The sequence below is a fragment of the Benincasa hispida genome, chromosome 10 (assembly GCF_009727055.1).
Source record: "Benincasa hispida cultivar B227 chromosome 10, ASM972705v1, whole genome shotgun sequence".
NCBI classification, from domain to species: Eukaryota; Viridiplantae; Streptophyta; class Magnoliopsida; order Cucurbitales; family Cucurbitaceae; genus Benincasa; species Benincasa hispida.
Window position 1 is genome coordinate 53,887,436 of NC_052358.1, and position 9,529 is coordinate 53,896,964.

Here is a 9,529-nt window from a genome sequence, read left to right on the forward strand (position 1 = left end):
GTTTATCGATACAAACACTTTATTTTCTTTAGGGTCGAAGAAGTAACCACCTCTCTAATAGAGTAAACTAATGCGCAACGGAAGAAATCAGAATCAATAAGCACTCTAATTACACTTAATTTGAGTTTTAAAGCATGTATTCAACTGATATACAAAATAGGGTTTCAAGATTGTATTACCTTTGAAGAAGCTCTTCAAATTTTTGCTCTTCACAAAATTGGCCTTTAAAACACAGTAAAATACCAAGAAGATCTTCTCTACTATCCTATAACTCAGATTGTGTGGTGGAAACACTAAATTGAGGCCAAAATGATAGGGAGGGAAAAGAGTATTGAGAGAGTTTTAATTTTGCAAAAAATCAGTTGCATCATACACCTCCAATATGAGAAATTGGAGTATTTATCAGATTGTATCATGCAAGCACTACTCAATATTGTTGTTTGACACTTCAAAAGCAATAGTTAAGTGTGATAGGTGTCCAATTTGAGACTAATCCACCCAATTTTCCAAAAGATTGGAAAATCCACTAATAATTGGATTTTTCAATTCTAAATTTGATTTTTTTTAAATTAAATCAAATATATATAATTTCAATTTTGAAATTGAATTCAAATGGATTTGAAAATTAATATTAATTAATTAAACCAATTTAATTAATTAAATAATAATTTAATATCAAATATTAAATTAATTAAATACCTAATTTATATATGAATCCTACCTAATTTATATATGAATCCTATTCATATAAATCAATATTTAAATATTGTAAACTTTCCAATTTACGTATAATTTTGATAAATGTAAATGTTTAATTATATCAAATATAATTAACCAAACTCTAAATTGAATTCGAACTCTTCAAATTCAAAACCCTATTTTCGATTTTGAACATTTCAAATCCGTTGAATTCACTAACCCAAGGAGTAATTTTACGATCTAGTAGAGTGACCTTATGGACATATAGATCATGAGCTCCAACGATTTGAGATTAATTGGCTAAACTCTTTAAACTTGAATTAATCAATATTCGTTAACTATAGAGACACACCACTATAGCTCGATAGTTGCACTCTTCTCACTGTAGATATATTTCTATCCACTTTAACCATAAGTAGTAAATCGAACCTTCATAGATTGTTCATATTTACAACAAGGTAAAAAATTACCATTTTACCCCTGGAAACACTTCTTAATCTTTAAGCTCCCATTGAACCTCTATTGAACAATTGGTTTATAGTTCAACTAATAAATCATGACATTCTCGATCTTGAGAGGGAGAGGCCCCGTTGTTTAAGATCAGGAATCAGCACTTAAGAGAACAACCTATCTGCTAACCCTAAATTGGGTAGGAGTGAATTCCATCTTGCAGGATTATGTGTCCAACTATCTATCTGGTCTTATCCCAAAATGAGAGGTTTATTGAGCAGTGTTGTTGGACTATTCTCGCCTACGCAGATCAAAGGATAATCCTGAATAAACAAGAGTTCATAGTTAGCTCAGGATTAAGATCAAGTTACCCTAGGTCATCGAATTTGAATTAGTCAGTTTTAACAGTCGTTATAAGGAAAAGTGACTATTTCAAAGTCCAGTCTTACACAAAACATCCTTTGCATAGAATGCCTCCACTCGTATGTCTCCACATGAATGATTTTAGGATCACATCATTTGTATTAGTATACAAAGTGGGGGGCATTCAATAATGTTACCAGGATGAGGTACCCAATTCCATCTATATACTTATAGACATTTTGGCTATATACTAAAACTTGATCTACTTTTATGTTTTAAAATAAAGTTAAAGTATTCATATTATAGCCATGGATTTGTTTAATGAATTTTTATAATAGAATGAAATATCAATAACATTTTATTGAATGAAAAAACTCAATAATAATTTTATTGATAAATAGATTATGTTTTCAATATTTACGAACTGCAAGTTTTAGGACATTTCGTTCCTTTGGGATAGCCTACAAATAGGCACAGTTTTGAACGAGGTTCCAGTTTCTTCGGATTTTCCTCAAGCACATATGTTGGGTAACCCTAGATTCTAAAATGACGTAAACTAGCTTTACGACCATTCCATAACTCCAAAGGTGTTCTCATAACACTTTTGGATGGAATACAGTTCAAAATATATGTTGCAGTCTGTATTGCAAAACCCCAAAACGAATCAGGTAAGGAAGCGTAACTCATCATAGACCAAACCATGTCCAGCAGGGTTCGATTTCTCATTTCTGATACACCATTCTGCTGATGCGTACCAAATGCTGAAAGTTGGTATACAATTCCATGTTCTATCAAATAGTTCTAAATGTTAGATCCAAAAAATCTCCACCTCGATCAGATCGAAATGTCTTAATTGTTCTATTTAATGCATTTTCAACTTCTACTTTGAACTCTTTGAACTTTTCAAAAGATTCAAACTTATGTTGCATTAAATAAACATACCCATATCTTGAATAATCATCAATAAAGGTGATGAAATATTCAAACTCTCCTCCTGCTTTTACATTCATTGGGCCTTAGAGGTCTGAATGTAATAGCTATAAGGGTTCTTTAGCCCTGTGACCTTTTCCAGTAAAAGGTATTTTAGTCATTTTGCTTTCAAGGCATGACTCACACATAGGTAAAAAAAATTCTTCTAACTCACTTAGAAGTTTATTCTTCACCAACCTCTCAATCTTTTTAAGATTGATGTGTCCTAATCTCAAGTGCCAAAGTTAGACATTTAGACATTTAATTTAGGAGAAATTCTAAGTCTTTTATTTCGAGTTATCGCAGTTTTAAACATTTCAGTGTTATAGAGGGTTTGTTAACGGTCTTAGCACGTAAAGTTTATTTTCCAGTCCAACAGAACAAATATTGACATCATTCTTTGAAATAAACGCTTTATTTACAGAGAAATTTATACAATAATTTTGTTCTAATAAATCCTTTACAGAAATTAAATGCACACGAAGAAAGAGAAAGGAAAAAATGGAGTCTTCGAAGGCCATTCACCATGAAATCGAAAGGATCCAGAATGATGCCCTTTGATTTGGACTCCTCCAAGACGTGAAGAGCGATCTCATTGGATCTCATTTTGTCAAAGCCCTCTATGAAACTGTAACTTCTCATCTCAATCTGTCTCAATTTTTTTCAATCTAAGTTGCCCTAATTGATTTCTATATAGGTTGGTCTGTTTAGTCATAAATTGGGTTTCATTTCTATAAATTATTGTAAAATGGTGGTGGTGAGAATTTCATCTCTTAGTACTAAAATATGAATGATTTATCTAGTGTGCCATTAACAAAACCTTCCGAGTATCCCGTCTTAAAATTTTCTAGTAAAAGATACTGGAGCAAATAGGTTCTGTTCTCGATTAGATTGCTATGGAAGGAAAACGAAGAATGCCATTGAAGGAAAATGGGTTTGAACTTTGGAGAGAAGAGAAATGGGAGTGTGTGTATTTGTAGGGAGTGACAGTAAGGAATACACATTGGGGGAATTTGGAATTAAAAAAAAAAAAAAAAAAAAAAGAAAGTCCAATGGGTAGAGGAGTTGGATTTGGCTTGGGGTTTAAGTTTTTTTTTTTTTTTTTTTTTGATAATATCATCATAATACAGCTCAACTTAGCAGCAAAATGGAAATGGACAAAAAGGAAATATTAAAAAGTTGGGACTGAGATAAGGAGAATCTGTTGTGTGTTTGATGCATTACTTTAATTTGAAAATTTGGTGAGGAGTTGGATACAACCATACAATTACAGGCAGGGAAAAGGAGGAACAAACTAGGAGAATGCCTAATCCAATAGCTCTTACTTTTTGGTCAAACTACCTTTTTTTTTTCTTTTTTTTAAACAAAATTTTTCACTTTCACCTTTCATTATTTTGTTTTTAATTCATTACTCCTAGACTTTGCAATATTAATAAATCATTGTTTGAAATATATATGTTTATATAGGTGGTTTTTGCAATCCCTAATATTTTTATTCTACTGGAACATTAAGTAGTGACCATTGAGAATTTACATGTCATCAACCTGTTAGCACACTAGAAGTCCTGGAGTTGGGGTGGGGTGCTTAGGAAAAGCATTGAAAAAGCCTATACTGTCTTTGATATAGCGTTTGGGATGTTTCTCCCTTGTTTTTTCTTTATTCATTTGCTAATAGAATTCTTGTGAATACATATAGATGTGCTTTTTCACTGGAGATTGATTTGGACAAGCAAATGCTTTCTAGGTATGGCAATTCTTCTTGTATAGATGTTTTATCACTTTTGGTGTGTTATAAATTGGAGTACTTTTTGAAAAGCTATAATGCATCATCTGCAGTTCTGCTATGGATTTTATTTTGTTTACTAACTCTTCCAACTCATGTATCAATCAAGCGTATCTATTGCGACTGGGCTGCTTTAAATAAAAATTATATATTGCAATTGAGCTACTTTTATTACACCTTCATAGTTTAGTCACTTTTCAACCAGCAAAATTCAAAGATTTCTTGGAAAGATTCTTGCAAAATTAACCAACCAATTATAAAACCACAACACTAGATACAAGTTAAAGTAATTTAAAGTAGTGTAGCAAGTCTTCTTCTTAATACTTATGATTTCACTTCAAATCGTGCAGATTGAGTATCACTGGTTTACCTTGTCGTTTGGACGAATGGTTGGAAGGTGTTGGATGTCATTGGATTGGTGATTCACTTTGGCAAATCTATGACCAACTTGATGGGGTAATCAAAGGTCATCAAGCCTTCGATATTAGTTTTAATATTTTTTCTTGATTTGGTTTATGGTAGTGTTTGAACATTACACTTTGTAATCATCATTTATCCAATTTCATAGGGTGGAGAAGAACTTGATTTTCTTTGTTGTTAAACTGGTGGGAATTTAATTTTCTTTATTGTTGACATAAAATTGTGATTATATGTTATTTGTTTATATGGTTGACAAGATTGGAAATTCCATTTATTTGGTTGATGAATATTGATTGTCTTATATATATCAAAGTAATTGTTAGACCTTAAAACATGAGCAATTATATAGGTAATTTCTAATAGTACAATTTTTTCTTTAAAAAAATACATAAACTTGACAAACAAAACGTATCAAGTATTCATTAAGTTGTTAGTTTTTGGATGTCAAAAAGAAATTACATTTGACAAGTGTCAAGTTATGAAAACTTTGATCCATAATAAATGTCAAGAATTTAGATACTTGACATTTAAAATAAGTCAACAAATTTCATATACTTGACAATTATAACATATCAAGTAAATTAGAGCTTGACGCTTTCAACCGGTCAAAAAATTATCTTATTATTGACACTGGATTACTTGACGTTTTTAAAACGTCAATTAACATTGATACTTAACTGCGAAAAAACGTCAAGTAATACAGTTTTTGTAGTAGTGTTAGTGTACAAGTGTATATCAGTAGTGAGAGCATTTGGAACATTTTACATCTTTTATATGTAAGTTGGGCTTCATTTTTGCTATTTTTGCAAACAACAAATATGTGAGCTATCAGTCTAATTATTGTAATTTACTTTTCCCTTCTTGCAAGCAGCCCAAAATTATATTAGTTTGAATGTTAAAATTACAATTTTAATCTCTAAATTTTTAAAATTGTATTTAATAAGTTTTTTGAACTTTTAATTTTGAATCTAGCAAGTCCTTTAAAAATATTTAATAATTGATCCAACAAACTATCTTCTTTTATTATTATTTTTTTTAATCTAATAGGTTTCAAATATATTCAAAATTTTTAAATCAAATTCCTTCATTGGACATAAATTTATCGCACATAATATTTAATTTTTTATCTGATATAACATTAATTTTTGACATTTCTTCGAACATATAAGAAACTGTTAAATACTAAATTGAAATTTTAAAAATCAATTTGAATAATATAAAAATTTATAGATCTATTAGACACTTATTAGAGTTCAGTGACCATATATAACTAAATGGTTATACACTAAACTTCTAAAATTATAAGAATTTTCGATCCCACTATTGCCAATTCTAGCAAGGATCACCTTTGGGGGCCAACTCCGACAATAGCTTGAGGCAACCAACACTGAGCACTAATTTAGGCAAAGACCATAGTCGACAAAAATTCAATGAATACAACTTTCCATGATCAACTCCAACGAGGGCTAACTCTAGTGTCCAACTCCTATCATCAACTTTGTTAATCATCTCTTTATGTATCAAATTCATTTTTCTTTCAAAAATTATATGTATTAGTTTATTTTCATGTTTGAGCATTATTGACTAGTATGTGTATGAAAAAAATATAATTAAGTATATCGAGGGATGTAAATATTGTAACAAAGAGGGATTTGAAATAGTAATATTGTAACAAAGAGGGATTTGAATTAGTAATGTTGTAGTTAACCATAAGTTATCATAGTTAGAAACAACAAGTATTATAATTAAAGCTCCAAACATGGAGTTAGCTATAATAGCCCACTCCACCCACTTGAAGTTGAGGCTCAAACACCCCCATAAAGTATAAATAATAGTACACATATTGTATATAAAATTAGAGTAAGTTGTTACACATATTGCATATAAAATTAGAGTAAACTGCAAATCATAGCACTTTCAAGATTAATAATTAAGTATATAACAATATTTTAAAAGAAATGTAAATATAGCAAAAAAATATCGGTGATAGACTCTATTGCTAATAGACTCCTATTAGTGATAGACTCATGCTAGCAATATGATCGTTTAATTTTCTCAATTTCTTTTATCTTTTTCAACAATCAAATTATTCCAATTTTTAAGTCCGATTTCTAAATCATTTATATTTTCAATAAGGGATTATTGTGACTAACCAAAGTTTTTTTTGTTTTACAAACATTTAGCCAAACAATGTACATACTTTGATAAATTTGATTAGAGAGTTTTCATCAAGTTCTGGTTTTTTATAATTATGAATTATCTTCTTCAATATCAAATTTTTTTTCGTACCATCTTGTTACCAATACTTTATGCGCACTCATAGGATTATAAGTAATAGATTCAATAAGAGCTAAATTAAAGGTTCTTTATTTGAATCTTCATTGCTCCATGTGCTTATGATAAAAAATTGCCCCATTTCTATAGAAACTTTGGCAGTCAATTTGGATGTAACAATAACCATCAAATTCTGTTCATTTAATACCTTTCTTTTTTCTCTTTTCTCTTCCTCTTCTCTATTATTGTCTGTTACCATTATGAGAACTATTAAATGCCAATTGATTTCTCCATCAATTCATCTCATTTTACTCTATCTTTCTTTTTCAATAGTCTTTATCTTAGGAGAAAACTTTCAAGTAAACATTTAGCAATTTTTCTAACTAATTTTTAGTTTAATTTTTTCTTGTCTAATGCAATAATTTCTGGCCCATTTGATAACGTTCTCATTTTCTATTTCTTAGTTTCCGTTTATTGTTTCTTCTTTTTTGAGAACATGGTAGGATTATACTTGCTGACTATTTCTGTTTCATGTTTCTTAAAAAAAAAACATAAATATAAACTTGTTTGATAACTATATCTTATTTCTTATTTTTGTTCTTTTTTTTAATAATATAATATAAAAAAGAAGATATGCCATACACTAAATATCAAAAAAGATATTATCAAAAGTTTATATTGTCTAATACAAATAAGTCCCAATGAAAACTAAATAATAACAAATTGTATCCTATTCTTCATATGTTGTCCAAATTTGAACAACACTACTGTCATCTCTAGCTCGAGTCGTTTTTCTTAAATGTTGTTAAGTCAAATCCAACTTATTATTATGTAAATGTCCTGGTTGTAAAATATTAAACTTAAGCTAAATGAGGGTCTTGGTCGGCAAAATTTATATATATTATAAAAGTCTACTCAATTGCAGATACACTAAAAATATTGAAATTAAGATAATATATAAACATGCATATTGCGAAATTTAATATTCAAAAGTTGAAACATAAAAAAATTAGCATACATATTGAAAATTAAAGTAATATAAAAATCTAAATATGGGAGATTTTTAAAATTCAAAATTTTAAAAATATAAATATAGCACAATTATTTTTGTGAATAGCAAAACTAATAAAGAAAATAAAGAAAACAGAAATAAATAGAAATAAATATAAAAAAAAATAAAGAATAAATAAAAGTACCTCGAGAGTTGAAATATCAAATATAAAAAAAATTAACATACATATTGAAAATTAAAATAATATATAAATCTAAATATTGAAGAATTTAAAAATTTTAAATTAAAATAAAATATAAATATAGCATATTTTTTTTAAAATATAAAATTAATAAATAAAATATGAAAGATGAAAATAAGTATAAAAGAAAAGAAAACAAAATAAAGGTGCTGATCTTAGGAACACACAACCAAAAGGTGGAAGGAAATTATGGGCATGTAAAACTACCAACCGTTTATTAAATAAAAGAAATAATATAAGATAGAAACGAAACAAGGAGAAACTATTTTTTTTTTATGTAGTTCCTCAAAATTTGTCCATTTTTTAGGAACGGTTCTCAAATTTTAAAAATAAGAAACAGGAACGATTATCAAACAAGTTTATTTCTTCTAAAATGAGAAACAGAAATAAGAAACAAGAAACGGAAACGTTATCAAACGGATTCTTCATTAACAATATCACATCAATAATTTAGTGTAAAAATCCTTCAAAGATTCATCTTTTTAACATGTTAAGTTTGTATAATTCAGGCGTGACTTGTCTGAGTTTGGTGATTTGGTGGAGGAGATCGCCGCCTTGGCTGTCCTAGACTGCCGAATTGTGCCGCCTATCGTCTGGCTCGTTCGACGTTGGCTCTGCTTTGTTGTTTGCGATGAGCTTGTTGTGGACTTTGGTTACTTTGTTATTTTATTCCTTATTCTTCAAACAAAAAATAATAATGATAATAATTCAGCCGAGCATAATTAATTTTGAGCACTTATCACGAGCTTGGTTAGAGATGTGTCCATCCAATTAACATTAATTTCATTGTATTTTCATCCATAGCTTTAATTTGATAAATTTTCTCGTCTATGTTTTCTATAAGGATAATTATTTACAACCAATAACTAGTAATGGGAAAATATTTTTAAATGGACACACTTTAGCAATATAAATTTCGATCAATATATTTCTCAAAATCTCACTAAAAACTTATTTACACTAATTTATTACCTCATGGAAAGGAAAACTTTAAACCATGCTTCATCTTCATCAACTTAATTATGAATGTAACTATTTTATTTTTTATTTTTATTTTTATTTTTAAAAATTAAGTCGATGGATACTACTTTGACCTCTAAATTTATTTCTTTGATATCTACTTTTTATCAACGGTTTAAAAAATCAAGCCAAATTTTGAGAACTAAAAAAAGTAGCTTTCAAAAAGTTGTTTTTGTTTTTGGAATTTGGTTAATCCATTGTACTTAGAAAAGATGTGAATCATTGTAAAAAATATGGATGAAATAGGTTTAATTTTCAAAAACAAAACCCTAAAACCAAATAACTACCACAACCTTCG

General features: G+C 28.8%; 1 long non-coding RNA gene across 1 annotated transcript; it reads left to right on the forward strand.

Annotated features, from left to right (window-relative positions):
* Positions 1 to 2,939: 2,939 nt before the first annotated feature.
* Positions 2,940 to 4,973, forward strand: LOC120088850. The gene is made up of 3 exons (XR_005485049.1): positions 2,940 to 3,111; positions 4,178 to 4,225; positions 4,615 to 4,973. It is a non-coding gene; the product is annotated as an uncharacterized LOC120088850 (long non-coding RNA).
* The last annotated feature ends 4,556 nt before the right edge of the window (positions 4,974 to 9,529 follow it).